Raw genomic sequence first — 15,263 nt, 5'->3', positions numbered from 1 at the left:
TTTTGTATTTTTGTTTTCAGAGAAGTGGAGGGAGATGAAAAAGGGAGGCAAATAAAAAGTAGAGGAAGTAGATGATAGTTTGTATGTAGGAACCTGATAACAATTTGATGATGTATCCCCGGCAACGACTCCAGAAATTCTTCCTGCTACTTGTAAACTGCGTTGGGATTTTCCCCGAAGAGGAGGGGTGAAGCGGTACAGTATAGATAGGTATTTCCCTCAGTGAGAACCAAGTTCATCGAACAAATAGTAGAACCACACAAATTCTCATCATCAGCACCTACACACACAAAAGCAAATACTTGCACCCAACGCATGGAAGAGGGTTGTGAATCCCCTTAAACTTGTTATTTGCAAGGATTAATTCTGGCAGTGATAGATAGATAAAAAGAAAAGTAAAATAAAATTATAAAATTGCAGAAAGGTATTTTTGGTTTTAGTAATATGATAAAAGTAGACCCGGGACCATAGTTTTCATTAGGGGCTTCTCTCTCGAACACATAACATATGGCGGGTAAACAAATTACTGTTGAGCAATTGATATAAAAGCACATAGTTATGACATATTCATGCCAATGATCATGTATATAGGCATCACGTCCATGACAACTAGGCCGACTCCTGCCTGCATCTACTACTATTACTCCACCAATCGACCGCTATCCATCATGCATCTACGGTATTAAGTTCATGACAAATAAAGTAACGCCTTAAGCAAGATGACATGATGTAGACAAATTAAAATCAAGCAATATGATTCAACCCTGTCGTTTTACCCTGAATAGTAACAATACAACACGTGCCTCACTACCCCTTTTGTCACTTGGTGAGGACACTGCAAGATTGAACCTGTTACAAAGAACCTCTCCCACTAAAAATAAATCAATCTAGTTGGCCAAACAAGACAGATAGATCGGAGATAAATACAAAGCTATTACAGTCATGCATAATAATGTTCAGAAAAGACTCAATTACTTTCAATGAATAATCGAATCATAAACTCACAATTCAACGGAACCGAACAAACACACCACAAAAGAAGATTACATAGGATAGAACTCCTAGAAGATAGAGGAGAACATTGTATTGAAGATCAAAGGGAGAGACGAAGCCACCTAGCTACTCGCTATCGACCTGTAGGTTTGTAGTGAACTACTCACGCATCATCATAAGGCATAAAGCATGATGTAGAAGCCCTCCGTGATCGATTCCCCCTCTGGCAGAGTACCGAAAAAGGCCTCCAGATGGGATCGCGGAAGAACAGAAGCTTGCGGCGGCGGAAAAAGTGGTTGGGGTGCCTCTCTATTGGTTTGGAAATATATGTAAGTTTATAGAGGTTGAATTAGGTCGAACGGAGCTACATGGAGCCCAAGAGCTCAAGTGGCACACCATACCCCTAGGGTGCGCCCTGTGAGCTTGTGGCTCTCCCGTAAGTCTTCTCGCCTCCTCCCGAACCTTTTAGGGTTCCTTCTGGTCCAGAAAAAATCACCGTAAAGTTTCATCATGTTTGAAATTTGTTTGGAATTGATTTTATGAAAAGCCAGAAACAAGCAAAAACCAGGAGCTCGCACTGGGCACTGGGTTAATAGGTTAGTCCCAAAAATGATGTCAAATAGCTTAAAAATGCATATAAAGCATCCAAGATTTATAGTATAATAGCATGAAACAATCAAAAATTATAGATACGTTGGGGACATATTAGTACTATATGAATTATGTGAGAACAATTATGAATCTTGTCTTGACAGTACCAAAGTGAATGATTTGCTCTTTATCGTATTAACCTATCTCACGAAGTTCCGTTAAGTTTTGTGTGATTGAAGTTTTCAAGTTTTGGGTGAGATATCGATATGAGGAAAATAAGGAGTGACAAGACACTAAGCTTGGAGATGCCCAAGGCACCCCAAGGTAATATTCAAGGAATAATCAAGCACCTAAGCTTGGGGATACCCCGGAAGGCATCCACTCTTTCGTCTTCAACATTATCGGTAACCTCACTTGGAGATATATTTTTATTCATGATATGAGTTTTTCTCGGAGCGTCATTTTATTTTGTGGATATTTGGTTGTTTTTATTAATAATCATGTTTGTATATTTTATTTCAATAAAGTGTCAAGAATATCCTTTACCATGCTCAGTTTGCAAGTTTATAAGTTGTTGTTTGAAAACAGAAAGTTTTCTGTTATGTATTGATTATTCCTGAATAGTGAAAGCATGATAAAATCTTGAAATATTTATACAGTAAGCTATGATAAATTTTCTACAGTGTAGTAATTTGTCAGAATTGTTGGAGCTAAAGAAGTGTGAATTTTGTTTCATCCTTTACAGACTATTCTTTTTAGACAAATTACCGTTATATTTGCATTGTTTGCATATGCTTGCTTGTTTAGTGTTTCTATTGATGGATTGGAGTATTAAATCTGCAGAGGTATTTAGTATGCAATGATTCATTATAATTTTTGTAATTTTCTACAGTAGAGAATGTTAAGGTTTTGAGTTGATTTATACTAACTTAATGTCACATCCCTAGCTTCTGGTGCTGTCTAGTGTTGCATCTTGCTTGCATCATGTTTAAATTTTTGAAACTTGAACTGAGGAATTTTGGAAGCCTCAAAAACTTAAATAAAAGAGGGGCAAAGAACCCTGGAAAATGCATTCAATGTTCCAAAATGGCCTTAAATAATGTTGGTTATATTTTGGCAAGGGTTTTGCACCAAACCAAAAATAATGAACATTTTGAGGAATATTTTGAGCACTGAATTTAATTCATTATTGTATTTGAATTTGGAATTATATTCATAATATATGGGATATATTTTCAAATAACTCTGAAATGCTTTATGTGCTGTTGGAAAAGTCCATCTAGCAAATAAAAATATTCAGAGGAGTTTTTGGCATTGTTTGAATTTGTTTAAATTCAAAACAATGCCAAAACAAATTTAAAAAAAATAGAAAACAGAAATATAAAAAAAAGAGAGAGAGAGCCCACCTGGACTTACCTGGTGCTCACCTCTCAGCCAACCGGCCCAGCTCCTGTGCTGGCAGCCCACCGGTGCGGCCCAGCCCACCAGGCGTCCCCCCCTGTCGTCTTCCCCGCGCCAGTAGGCAGCGCGCGTGGCCGACGGGCGCCGACGCTGCCTCGGCCACCTCCTGCTTCCCCGGCCACCTCCTGCTTCCACCGCGACGCCATGGCCCTTCTAGCATCGCCACGCAGCCCCTGGCTCCCTCTCTGTCACCCTCCTCGCTCCTCCCCCCTCCTCTGTTTCTTGCACGCAGCCACCGAGCGGAGCTCGTCGCCGCCGTCCACTGCCACCATGGCCACCGGGCCTCCCTCGCTTCCCTGACTAGCCCACAAGCTCCGCCACTCCGTACTCGACCCACCTCACCGAGCCACGCCCCTCCAGGAGCCCCGAAGCGCCGCCCCGACGTTTTTCCCCTCCTCGGACCCGCCGGTCGCCGTCGCCCGATTCGTCGGCTCCGGACCGTCCCCGGCCTCGTCCCCGCCTCGAATGGATCCGCTGTGAGCCTCCGCTGCTTCTCCTGTGCTCGCCCTCTCCGTTCTCGCCCCCTAGCCCCATCTCCCACCGCGGCCAAGAGCTTCTCGCCGCCGGCCATGGCGCGACCGTGGCCACAGCCACCGCAGCTCGTTTCCGAGCCCACCATCGTGATCAGCACGATCGCATGAACCCGTAGACACCCACAACGCCTCCTCCCGTGCTCTGTAACGCCACCCCGAGATTGCCCGAGCTCCGGCAGCCGCAAAAGAGCTCGCCGCCGGCAGCTCCGGCCACCACAGCCTCCGCCACCGCCACCGTTGGATGCGCCACTCCACCCTCTCCCCGTAGCTGCTCCCTGCGCGCCAAAAGAGCCCCTGTAGTTGGTTCCCGACGCGCACCACCGCGTCTGGCCTCGCCGGCGTTATGTCGCCGGTGGGTTTGACCCCGTTGACTACTGACCATGTGGGCCCAGTTTGACCTCCCCTGGCTCACTGACAAGTGGGGCCCGTCCCTGCTAATTCGGGTTAGGATTAGTTTAACTTAATCAACCTCTGTTAGTTAACCCCCTGACACTGACCAGTGGGCCCCAGCGCCACTAATTCTTAATTAGAATTAAAACTAACCCCTGTTAAACCCTCCTGTCACTGACGTGTGGACCCCACATGTCAGGTTTGACCCCAGCCAGCTGCAGTTGACTGCTGACGTCATGCTTACTCAATGCTGACGCAATATATATATTTCTGGATTTAAATTAAATCAGGAAATTCCAGAATATATTTTAAACTTCAAAAATTCATAGAAAATTAACCGTAACTCCAAATTAAATAAATTATATATGAAAAATTATCAGAAAAATTCAAGGAATCCATCTGTACCATTTTCATGCATGTTAGAACAACTTATAGGTGCTGTTTAGCACAAATCAATTAAATGGCATTTGAATAATCACATATGGAGTTTGAATTTGAATCTTGTATTCAAACCAACTTCATTTAATCTGTTGCTAGTTGCATTAGCCCAAAACATATTCATTTTGCCATGTCATGATCATGCATCATATTGTGCATTGCATTGATTGTGTTCCCTTCTGTGTTGCCGGTATTTGTCCCCTCTCGATAGACGTGATACCGATGATGCGATCGTTGACACTGATGAAGACTCAATGCTATCTTAAGAAGTGCCAGGCAAGCAAAACCCCCTTGTTCATTCCGATAAAATCCCACTCTCTCGCTCCTGCTCTCTTTTACTGCATTAGGACAACATCGATTCATCTGTTACTTGCTGCGGTAGCTGAACCCCTTTATCCTCTGCATGACCTGTCATTCCACAGTAATTAGATGAAACCCACTAGCATGAGTAGGAGTTGTTTGAGCCCTATTGTGCCTACTCATTCATGTTTGTTTGTCATGCCTGCTACTGCTTAGAGTTGAGTCAGGTCTGATTCATCGGGGATGAATCAGAGGCGTGTGAACATGTCCTACTATGTGTGAGCTAAGTGTGTGAACACGATTTGGTAAAAGGTGTCGGTGAGAGGCCATGTAGGAGTACATGGTGGGTTGTCTCATTGAAGCCGTCCTTAGGAACTGAGTTCTGTGTTTGTGATCCATGATTCAGGTACTACCATACATTGGGCCCTGAAATATGACCCCGCTCGACTTCTTATTCACCCTAGTCCTCTGTCCAGGAGTTGGAAGTAGTTTCTGGTGTTTGTAGCTTACTGGAGGCCGTGGACAGCACTGACCGTAGGGGTGGGCTGTGATGCGGTAGGTACGTGTCACGGTGTACCGGATGCCCGTTTGGTATCTCGGGAACCCTGTTCACATCGTTTGGGGCTGTGAGCGAAACTCCGGCCGGATCTCCTCATGGATGGAACCCGAATAGGCGATAAACCTGGACTAGAGACTTGAGTGTGTAGGTAGGTCGTGGTCTACACCCACGTCGGCTTTCGCTTGAAGTCTGCCGAGCACATGTCGTGTGCAGACGCTAAGTGGTGGAAACATGTATGAAGAAGTACACCCCTGCAGGGTTAATATGATCTATTCGAATAGCCGTGTCCGCGGAAAAGGACTTCTGGGTTGCTTATATCAGTTCATAGACAAGTGAAAGTGGATACTCTAAAATACGCAAGATAAGCGTGAGTGCTATGGATGGCGTTCTCGTAGGGAGACGGGAGCGGATCCATAGTGGCGTATTGGTTGGTGAATATGTGGACTCGTGTGCGCCACCTCAAAAGAGTTACTTGCAGTCGTAGTTCAGGATAGCCACCGAGTCAAAGCTGGCTTGCTGCAGTCAAACTCCACCATCCCCTTGTTGAAAATGATGCATATGTAGTTAGTTCTGATGTAAGTCTTGCTGGGTACATTTGTACTCACGTTTGCCTATTTTATGTTTTTGCAGAGAGACTTCAGTCTCACTAGTAGTTCCACGTGGACTTCGACGTTTAGCTTGTTACCTCAGCTACGATCTTGTGCCCTCGGCAGGATCTGATAGATAGTCAGGCTTCTCAGCCTTTTCATTTATAGATGTCTGTACTCAGACATAATAGCTTCCGCTTGTGCTTTGAGTTGTATGCTCTGAATGTTGGGTCATGAGACCCATGTTTGTAATGTCTCGCTCCTCGGAGCCTATTGAATAAATTACTTGAGTCGTAGAGTCATGTTGTGATGCCATGTTGTATCTGCACATATCGAGCATATTGTGTGTATGCTATTGAAATGCTTGGTATGTGTGGGATCTGACCATCTAGTTGTTTATCTTTAGTAGCCTCTCTTACCGGGAAATGTCTCCTAGTGTTTCCACCGAGCCATGGTAGCTTGCTACTGCTCCGGAACACTTAGGCTGGCCGGCATGTGTCCTTCTTCGTTCCTGTGTCTGTCCCTTCGGGGAAATGTCACGCGATGAATACCGGAGTCCTGTTAGCCCGCTACAGCCCGGTTCACCGGAGTCCTGCTAGCCCAGTGCTACAGCCTGGATTCACTCGCTGATGACCAACACGTTCGATGCTGGGTCATGGATGCCTGTCCCTGTAAGTTTGTGCCACTTTGGGTTTACGACTAGCCATGTCAGCCCGGGCTCCTTATCATATGGATGCTAGCGACACTGTCATATACGTGTGCCAAAAGGCGCAAACGGTCCCGGGTAAAGGTAAGGCGACACCCGTGGGAATACCGTGCGTGAGGCCGCAAAGTGATATGAAGTGTTACATGCTAGATCTATGTGGCATTGAGTCGGGGTCCTGACAGCATTGGTATCAGAGCTTGACTGCCTGTAGGATTACCAAGCCAAACTGGTCGAAGTTGAGTCTAGAAATTCTTTAGTTATATAAGGGAATTGATTGTGGGATGGAACGTAAGGCTCTTTTTACTCCTTATACCTTATGCCCTTCTGATCTGAGTCATCTTATCTTTCCTGCGGGGATTAAGAACTAGGCTATCCCTTCTTTCTATCAGGATCACGTGTTACTAATCCGTAGACTTATAAGATTGTTGGATTAAGCTTGAGTTCAGTTCCTACTACTTCCGTATGTTAACTGTTGATCTCGAAACCTTGATATTGTGCTTCTGAGTGGTTATGCCACCATTTTTGTGAATGTCTCAAATTTTTTCTGAGCATTTACAGCCGTTATGCTGTCCGAGTCATCCCAGGTTTCTAAGTAGTCTGAAGCATTTGCAAAATCCCTTCCTCCCGTTCCGATGTTCCTTTGGGCCAGATTAACCACACTAATCGGTGAGTTGAGGTACTTTGTTACCTCGGCGTATATGTTGGAGATATTATTATGACCCTAGGTGTCTTAGGGGATCATCTAGTGGTCTAGCCATGATTTGTGTCCTAGTGTGAAGATTCTGGCCTTTATTATCGAAAGCATCCTGTGATGCCATTTAGTTAGTAGGTATTCTATTCCTGGGTTCTTAAACCCGATATTCACCCTACTTACATCATGTTGATAGTGTTGCTAGTTCCTTTAGTATATTAGTAACCTTTGCGATAGTCCTCGAGGTCCATGGTATATCGTTCTTCCAAATACCATGAACCATCATGGCAGAAGTTTGTTGGATCAAAAGATCACAACAGGCCCTCTATGAGTTCTCCATGCTATATTGTGACTCTGCCAGCTCAACCTTTCTGCATGGGTTATCCGGAAGAATTATGTTGAACTTTGTTCGGCATACCAACCCATGTATCCACAACTCAGAAAGTTATATGTTCCTTTGAGTTGTCCCTCTTTAGTTGTCTACTGACCTTCATCTATCAATTGATAGTCAAGAGTATGCGTGCGTTCGTTTATCGATGCCTATTACTCTTGTGGTCCGTCAAGCCATTCTATCGCGGAATGACTAGGAGAAACAAACTCCAGTACCTCTTCCCTATCCAGGATTGGGTCAAAGAAGTTGTGCTCCGCAGATCAAATTGCTAATCCAGCTTTTGTTCTGCTCTACCTTGGAGTATTACATATTTTATATCGAGATTGTTATAGGAATTGCACACCATCCTATGAACTCTTGGTACGGTGATACTTCTTGCCATCATTGTTCATTCCTCGGTTCCTGTGTTGTCGCAACTGGAATGCCGACAAGTGAATCGTGATGTGTGAATTCAATACTCCTAGCAACCTTGTTGCTTGGTAGTTAATGGACAATAACTTCATTCTTAGCGTGTTGGTTTTGAATCATCATTCTAAGATTGATCATGCTACCTAGTCCTTGTTCTCGGTGTACTCCTCGATCGATGAGTTAGGATTATTTCAAATCTTCGCTCTATTGATCATATCGTCTTGCCCTGAAAAGCAAGATTGTTCTCGAGCTTCGTAACATACCGGTGGTTCGTGATTTTCTGAATATCTTCTCAGAAGTATTACCAGGTTGTCACCTGACCGCTATGTTGAGTTCGTGATCAAGTTGGTTTATTCCTGTAAACCACCCCTTCTCCAAGAATCCGTGTTGGATACCCTGAGCTAGTTGGTTAAGCTAGACAACAACTTGGAGAGTTGGAAGGTAAAAGCTTGCCTGACTTAGTTTGTTCCAAAGGGATATTCTTGTGTAGTGTGTGCTGAAGAAAGATGATATCTTCATCGATTGGTCCTTGTGATCAGTTGCTGGAACTATTGTCTTACCAACCCTTGATTTGAGTGTGGGCTATCGTCAAATCAAATCAGTACCAACGATGTTCGTAATGTTGTCTTACTCGTGGTTGATCCCTCGAGCATACACCATTACATCTTTGGTCTGACCAATGCTATCACCGTGTTCAATTAACTATGGAATTCCTTTTAAAAGGAAACCCGGATGAATTGTTATTGAGCCCATTGACAACATCCTTATCTCCTCCATGATTTTGTTGAACATTAAGCTAGTGTTGGAAACTTTTGAAAGCATTTGTTCATGCTAGTTCATGAAGCATATGTTCGGATGAAGGTAGTGACTTCCTTTAATTCATGTGCATCTGATGCAAGTTGCCGCCGTGGATTCGAGAAAGTCAATGTTGCTTCCTCTGGAATCATCGCAAGTCAGTCATGCACATGTGCGAAGAATTCTGTGGTTTGAAGACTTGCAACCTTCAATCTATATGTATCCCTAGCACACCAAGCCACTGATTGATTTGTTCAAGGAGAAGAAGTTCCTTCTTAAGAGTATACCTTATGCAAGGATTTTGATATCCTCGTTGATGGTTCCCCACCTGAACTCAGTAGTGTTTTATTATAAGACTACCACGTGGTTATGCTTGTCTGGGACAACGTGTTCACATGTTAGTAGCAGAACCAGCTCATGTTTTGGAGCTTGCTATCGTAGTTCATCTCCCGAGAATCCCGCAACGTCATCTCGTCGATTTGTGTTGCGAACTTTCATTTTTCTTCCTAGACTCGATGAGTCTGGAATATCCTGACACCAACCAGATCTGAATCTCAGGCAGATATGATGGTTTGGAACATTTCCCAAGAACTATAGTATTGGTCCCTCGATAACCGGTAAAGTGAATGTCGTGGCCAACACACCCAGCCGGAAGACCTATTATTGTAGTATCTTGATTAAAGAAGTTGGCCACCTCCCCATAAGGATTTCGTAGGATTTACTCCCTAGTTGCCCTTATGGATTTTTGTGCTCCCGAAGTCCGATCTTTACTTGATGTTCTAGATACCAGACCATTTCAAGGAATGGGATACGCTAGCACATCAAGGAGAACATTAGAAGCGGAGTGCTAAATGTCTCTCGGTCGATCATCCAGATTTTATTTCCTTGGCCCCGCCAAGGGTGAAATCTGAGAAGGTGTTATCTTCCTTTGGCATCTGCATCCTCCATCACCATTCATTATGGTAGCAAGTTGTGTTGCCGGACCCTTGACACGGATGTTGGTAAAACCTTGATGATTATGGAAATGCTCAAGTTCTTGAGAGCACGCACAAGCGCTACGAGTTATCATCGGCACAAACTGGGATTCCTCTCAGTTTCCCCGGCAATGCTACAACCTTTTCAAACAGTGAATTCACTCCCTATTGTTGGGTTCTTCCCCAGTTACCAGAATCGTTCCCAGCATTTGCATTTTGTTCCCAGCTTGCACCACCAATGTGCCATTCAACCATGGGTCCCTTCCATTTCCGGTGATAAGCAAATTCATCCATTGCGTTGTCTTCAACAAGGTAATCCACATCATCCAAGTCCGAGTATGCCATTCTACCGACCCCCTCCAAATGATCGCTCGAGAATTGCCTTAGGCTGGTATAAAGAGTTTCAATGATCTTTGAATCAAAGGTAATTCTTTTTGCCACTTAAGGGGATAATCTACGAATCACCCTCCTTCAGGATGTTTCGTCGTGGTATCATGGCAACTCAATTCCTCGCTACGTTGACAATCGTTTACCACCTTCTTAAGCGTGAAATTGTTGTCTACCTAGTGAACCTTCGTCATCTGCTTCACTCCATTCCTATGGATGTGTGCTTCGTCTCTCAGTTTGAGAGATATTTCCATGTCTCAAACCATGAGTTGATCCTGAGTTGTTCGATCTTCGAGGAGATCGACCCTTCTAGAGTCTCCTCCTTCCCTCCGTGTCATGTTGACAGGATTTCTCAGAGCAAGACTTCAAGACAAAGATGGTGAATGAATCAACGTTCAACTGAAGTGCACCCTGGATCGTGAAGATTGTGCTAGTTTGCGTTCCCCATCGTCTTACCCTACACTTGAATCTCGGGACGAGATTTTTGTTTAGTGGGGGTGAGCTGTCACATCCCTAGCTTCTGGTGCTGTCTAGTGTTGCATCTTGCTTGCATCATGTTTAAATTTTTGAAACTTGAACTGAGGAATTTTGGAAGCCTCAAAAACTTAAATAAAAGAGGGGCAAAGAACCCTAGAAAATGCATTCAATGTTCCAAAATGGCCTTAAATAATGTTGGTTATATTTTGGCAAGGGTTTTGCACCAAACCAAAAATAATGAACATTTTGAGGAATATTTTGAGCACTGAATTTAATTCATTATTGTATTTGAATTTGGAATTATATTCATAATATATGGGATATATTTTCAAATAACTCTGAAATGCTTTATGTGCTGTTGGAAAAGTCCATCTAGCAAATAAAAATATTCAGAGGAGTTTTTGGCATTGTTTGAATTTGTTTAAATTCAAAACAATGCCAAAACAAATTTAAAAAAAATAGAAAACAGAAATATATAAAAAAAAGAGAGAGAGCCCACCTGGACTTACTTGGTGCTCACCTCTCAGCCAACCGGCCCAGCTCCTGTGCTGGCAGCCCACCGGTGCGGCCCAGCCCACCAGGCGTCCCCCCCCTGTCGTCTTCCCCGCGCCAGTAGGCAGCGCGCGTGGCCGACGGGCGCCGACGCTGCCTCGGCCACCTCCTGCTTCCCCGGCCACCTCCTGCTTCCACCGCGACGCCACGGCCCTTCTAGCATCGCCACGCAGCCCCTGGCTCCCTCTCTGTCACCCTCCTCGCTCCTCCCCCCTCCTCTGTTTCTTGCACGCAGCCACCGAGCGGAGCTCGTCGCCGCCGTCCACTGCCACCATGGCCACCGGGCCTCCCTCGCTTCCCCGACTAGCCCACAAGCTCCGCCACTCCGTACTCGACCCACCTCACCGAGCCACGCCCCTCCAGGAGCCCCGAAGCGCCGCCCCGACGTTTTTCCCCTCCTCGGACCCGCCGGTCACCGTCGCCAGATTCGTCGGCTTCGGACCGTCCCCGGCCTCGTCCCCGCCTCGAATGGATCCGCTGTGAGCCTCCGCTGCTTCTCCTGTGCTCGCCCTCTCCGTTCTCGCCCCCTAGCCCCATCTCCCACCGCGGCCGAGAGCTTCTCGCCACCGGCCATGGCGCGACCGTGGCCACAGCCACCGCAGCTCGTTCCCGAGCCCACCATCGTGATCAGCACGATCGCATGAACCCGTAGACACCCACAACGCCTCCTCCCGTGCTCTGTAACGCCACCCCGAGATTGCCCGAGCTCCGGCAGCCGCAAAAGAGCTTGCCGCCGGCAGCTTCGGCCACCCCAGCCTCCGCCACCGCCACCGTTGGATGCGCCACTCCACCCTCTCCCCGTAGCTGCTCCCTGCGCGCCAAAAGAGCCCCTGTAGTTGGTTCCCGACGCGCACCACCGCGTCTGGCCTCGCCGGCGTTATGTCGCCGGTGGGTTTGACCCCGTTGACTACTGACCATGTGGGCCTAGTTTGACCTCCGCTGGCTCACTGACAAGTGGGGCCCGTCCCTGCTAATTCGGGTTAGGATTAGTTTAACTTAATCAACCTCTGTTAGTTAACCCCCTGACACTGACCAGTGGGCCCCAGCGCCACTAATTCTTAATTAGAATTAAAACTAACCCCTGTTAAACCCTCCTGTCACTCACGTGTGGACCCCACACGTCAGGTTTGACCCTAGCCAGCCGCAGTTGACTGCTGACGTCATGCTTACTCAATGCTGACGCAATATATATATTTCTGGATTTAAATTAAATCAGGAAATTCCAGAATATATTTTAAACTTCAAAAATTCATAGAAAATTAACCGTAACTCCAAATTAAATAAATTATATATGAAAAATTATCAGAAAAATTCAAGGAATCCATCTGTACCATTTTCATGCATGTTAGAACAACTTATAGGTGCTGTTTAGCACAAATCAATTAAATGGCATTTGAATAGTCACATATGGAGTTTGAATTTGAATCTTGTATTCAAACCAACTTCATTTAATCTGTTGCTAGTTGCATTAGCCCAAAACACATTCATTTTGCCATGTCATGATCATGCATCATATTGTGCATTGCATTGATTGTGTTCCCTTCTGTGTTGCCGGTATTTGTCCCCTCTCGATAGACGTGATACCGATGATGCGATCGTTGACACTGATGAAGACTCAATGCTATCTTAAGAAGTGCCAGGCAAGCAAAACCCCCTTGTTCATTCCGATAAAATCCCACTCTCTCGCTCCTGCTCTCTTTTACTGCATTAGGACAACATCGATTCATCTGTTACTTGATGCGGTAGCTGAACCCCTTTATCCTCTGCATGACCTGTCATTCCACAGTAATTAGATGAAACCCACTAGCATGAGTAGGAGTTGTTTGAGCCCTGTTGTGCCTACTCATTCATGTTTGTTTGCCATGCCTGCTACTGCTTAGAGTTGAGTCAGGTCTGATTCATCGGGGATGAATCAGAGGCGTGTGAACATGTCCTACTATGTGTGAGCTAAGTGTGTGAACACGATTTGGTAAAAGGTGTCGGTGAGAGGCCATGTAGGAGTACATGGTGGGTTGTCTCATTGAAGCCGTCCTTAGGAACTGAGTTCAGTGTTTGTGATCCATGATTCAGCTACTACCATACATTGGGCCCTGAAATATGACCCCGCTCGACTTCTTATTCACCCTAGTCCTCTGTCCAGGAGTTGCAAGTAGTTTCTGGTGTTTGTAGCTTACTGGAGGCCGTGGACAGCGCTGACCGTAGGGGTGGGCTGTGATGCGGTAGGTACGTGGCACGGTGTACCGGATGCCCATTTGGTATCTCGGGAACCCTGTTCACATCGTTTGGGGCTGTGAGCGAAACTCCGGCTAGATCTCCTCATGGATGGAACCCGAATAGGCGATAAACCTGGACTAGAGACTTGAGTGTGTAGGTAGGTCGTGGTCTACACCCACGTCGGCTTTCGCTTGAAGTCTGCCGAGCACATGTCGTGTGCAGACGCTAAGTGGTGGAAACATGTATGAAGAAGTACACCCCTGCAGGGTTAATATGATCTATTCGAATAGCCGTGTCCGCGGAAAAGGACTTCTGGGTTGCTTATATCAGTTCATAGACAAGTGAAAGTGGATACTCTAAAATACGCAAGATAAGCGTGAGTTCTATGGATGGCGTTCTCGTAGGGAGACGGGAGCGGATCCATAGTGGCGTATTGGTTGGTGAATATGTGGACTCGTGTGCGCCACCTCAAAAGAGTTACTTGCAGTCGTAGTTCAGGATAGCCACCGAGTCAAAGCTGGCTTGCTGCAGTCAAACTCCACCATCCCCTTGTTGAAAATGATGCATATGTAGTTAGTTCTGATGTAAGTCTTGCTGGGTACATTTGTACTCACGTTTGCCTATTTTATGTTTTTGCAGAGAGACTTCAGTCTCACTAGTAGTTCCACGTGGACTTCGACGTTTAGCTTGTTACCTCAGCTACGATCTTGTGCCCTCGGCAGGATCTGATAGATAGTCAGGCTTCTCAGCCTTTTCATTTATAGATGTCTGTACTCAGACATAATAGCTTCCGCTTGTGCTTTGAGTTGTATGCTCTGAATGTTGGGTCATGAGACCCATGTTTGTAATGTCTCGCTCCTCGGAGCCTATTGAATAAATTACTTGAGTCGTAGAGTCATGTTGTGATGCCATGTTGTATCTGCACATATCGAGCATATTGTGTGTATGCTATTGAAATGCTTGGTATGTGTGGGATCTGACCATCTAGTTGTTTATCTTTAGTAGCCTCTCTTACCGGGAAATGTCTCCTAGTGTTTCCACCGAGCCATGGTAGCTTGCTACTGCTCCGGAACACTTAGGCTGGCCGGCATGTGTCCTTCTTCGTTCCTGTGTCTGTCCCTTCGGGGAAATGTCACGCGATGAATACCGGAGTCCTGTTAGCCCGCTACAGCCCGGTTCACCGGAGTCCTGCTAGCCCAGTGCTACAGCCTGGATTCACTCGCTGATGACCGACACGTTCGATGCTGGGTCATGGATGCCTGTCCCTGTAAGTTTGTGCCACTTTGGGTTTACGACTAGCCATGTCAGCCCGGGCTCCTTATCATATGGATGCTAGCGACACTGTCATATACGTGTGCCAAAAGGCGCAAACGGTCCCGGGTAAAGGTAAGGCGACACCCGTGGGAATACCGTGCGTGAGGCCGCAAAGTGATATGAAGTGTTACATGCTAGATCTATGTGGCATTGAGTCAGGGTCCTGACACTTAATTATCTCATGAGTTCTTGTTGAGTTTTGTGTGGATGAAGTTTTTAAGATTTAGGAAAAGCCATGATATGAGAAGAATTAAGGATACACAAGAGATCAAGCTTAGGGATGCAAAGGTATCCCAAGTTAATATTTCATGAGATCTCAACCATCTAAGCTTGGGGATGCCCTGGTAGGCATCCCACCTTTCTTCATCAACAACCATCGGTTAGTTTTGGTTGTGCCTAAGTTTTTATTCTTTCACATCATATGTGCTATTCTTGGAGTGCCTTTTAATTTTGTTTGTTGTTTGAATAAAATACTTGGTTCTAAAATTTTAAATTGGAGAGA

The sequence above is a fragment of the Triticum aestivum genome, chromosome 3A, assembly GCF_018294505.1.
Source record: "Triticum aestivum cultivar Chinese Spring chromosome 3A, IWGSC CS RefSeq v2.1, whole genome shotgun sequence".
Lineage (NCBI taxonomy): Eukaryota > Viridiplantae > Streptophyta > Magnoliopsida > Poales > Poaceae > Triticum > Triticum aestivum.
This window is presented reverse-complemented; position numbering follows the sequence as displayed.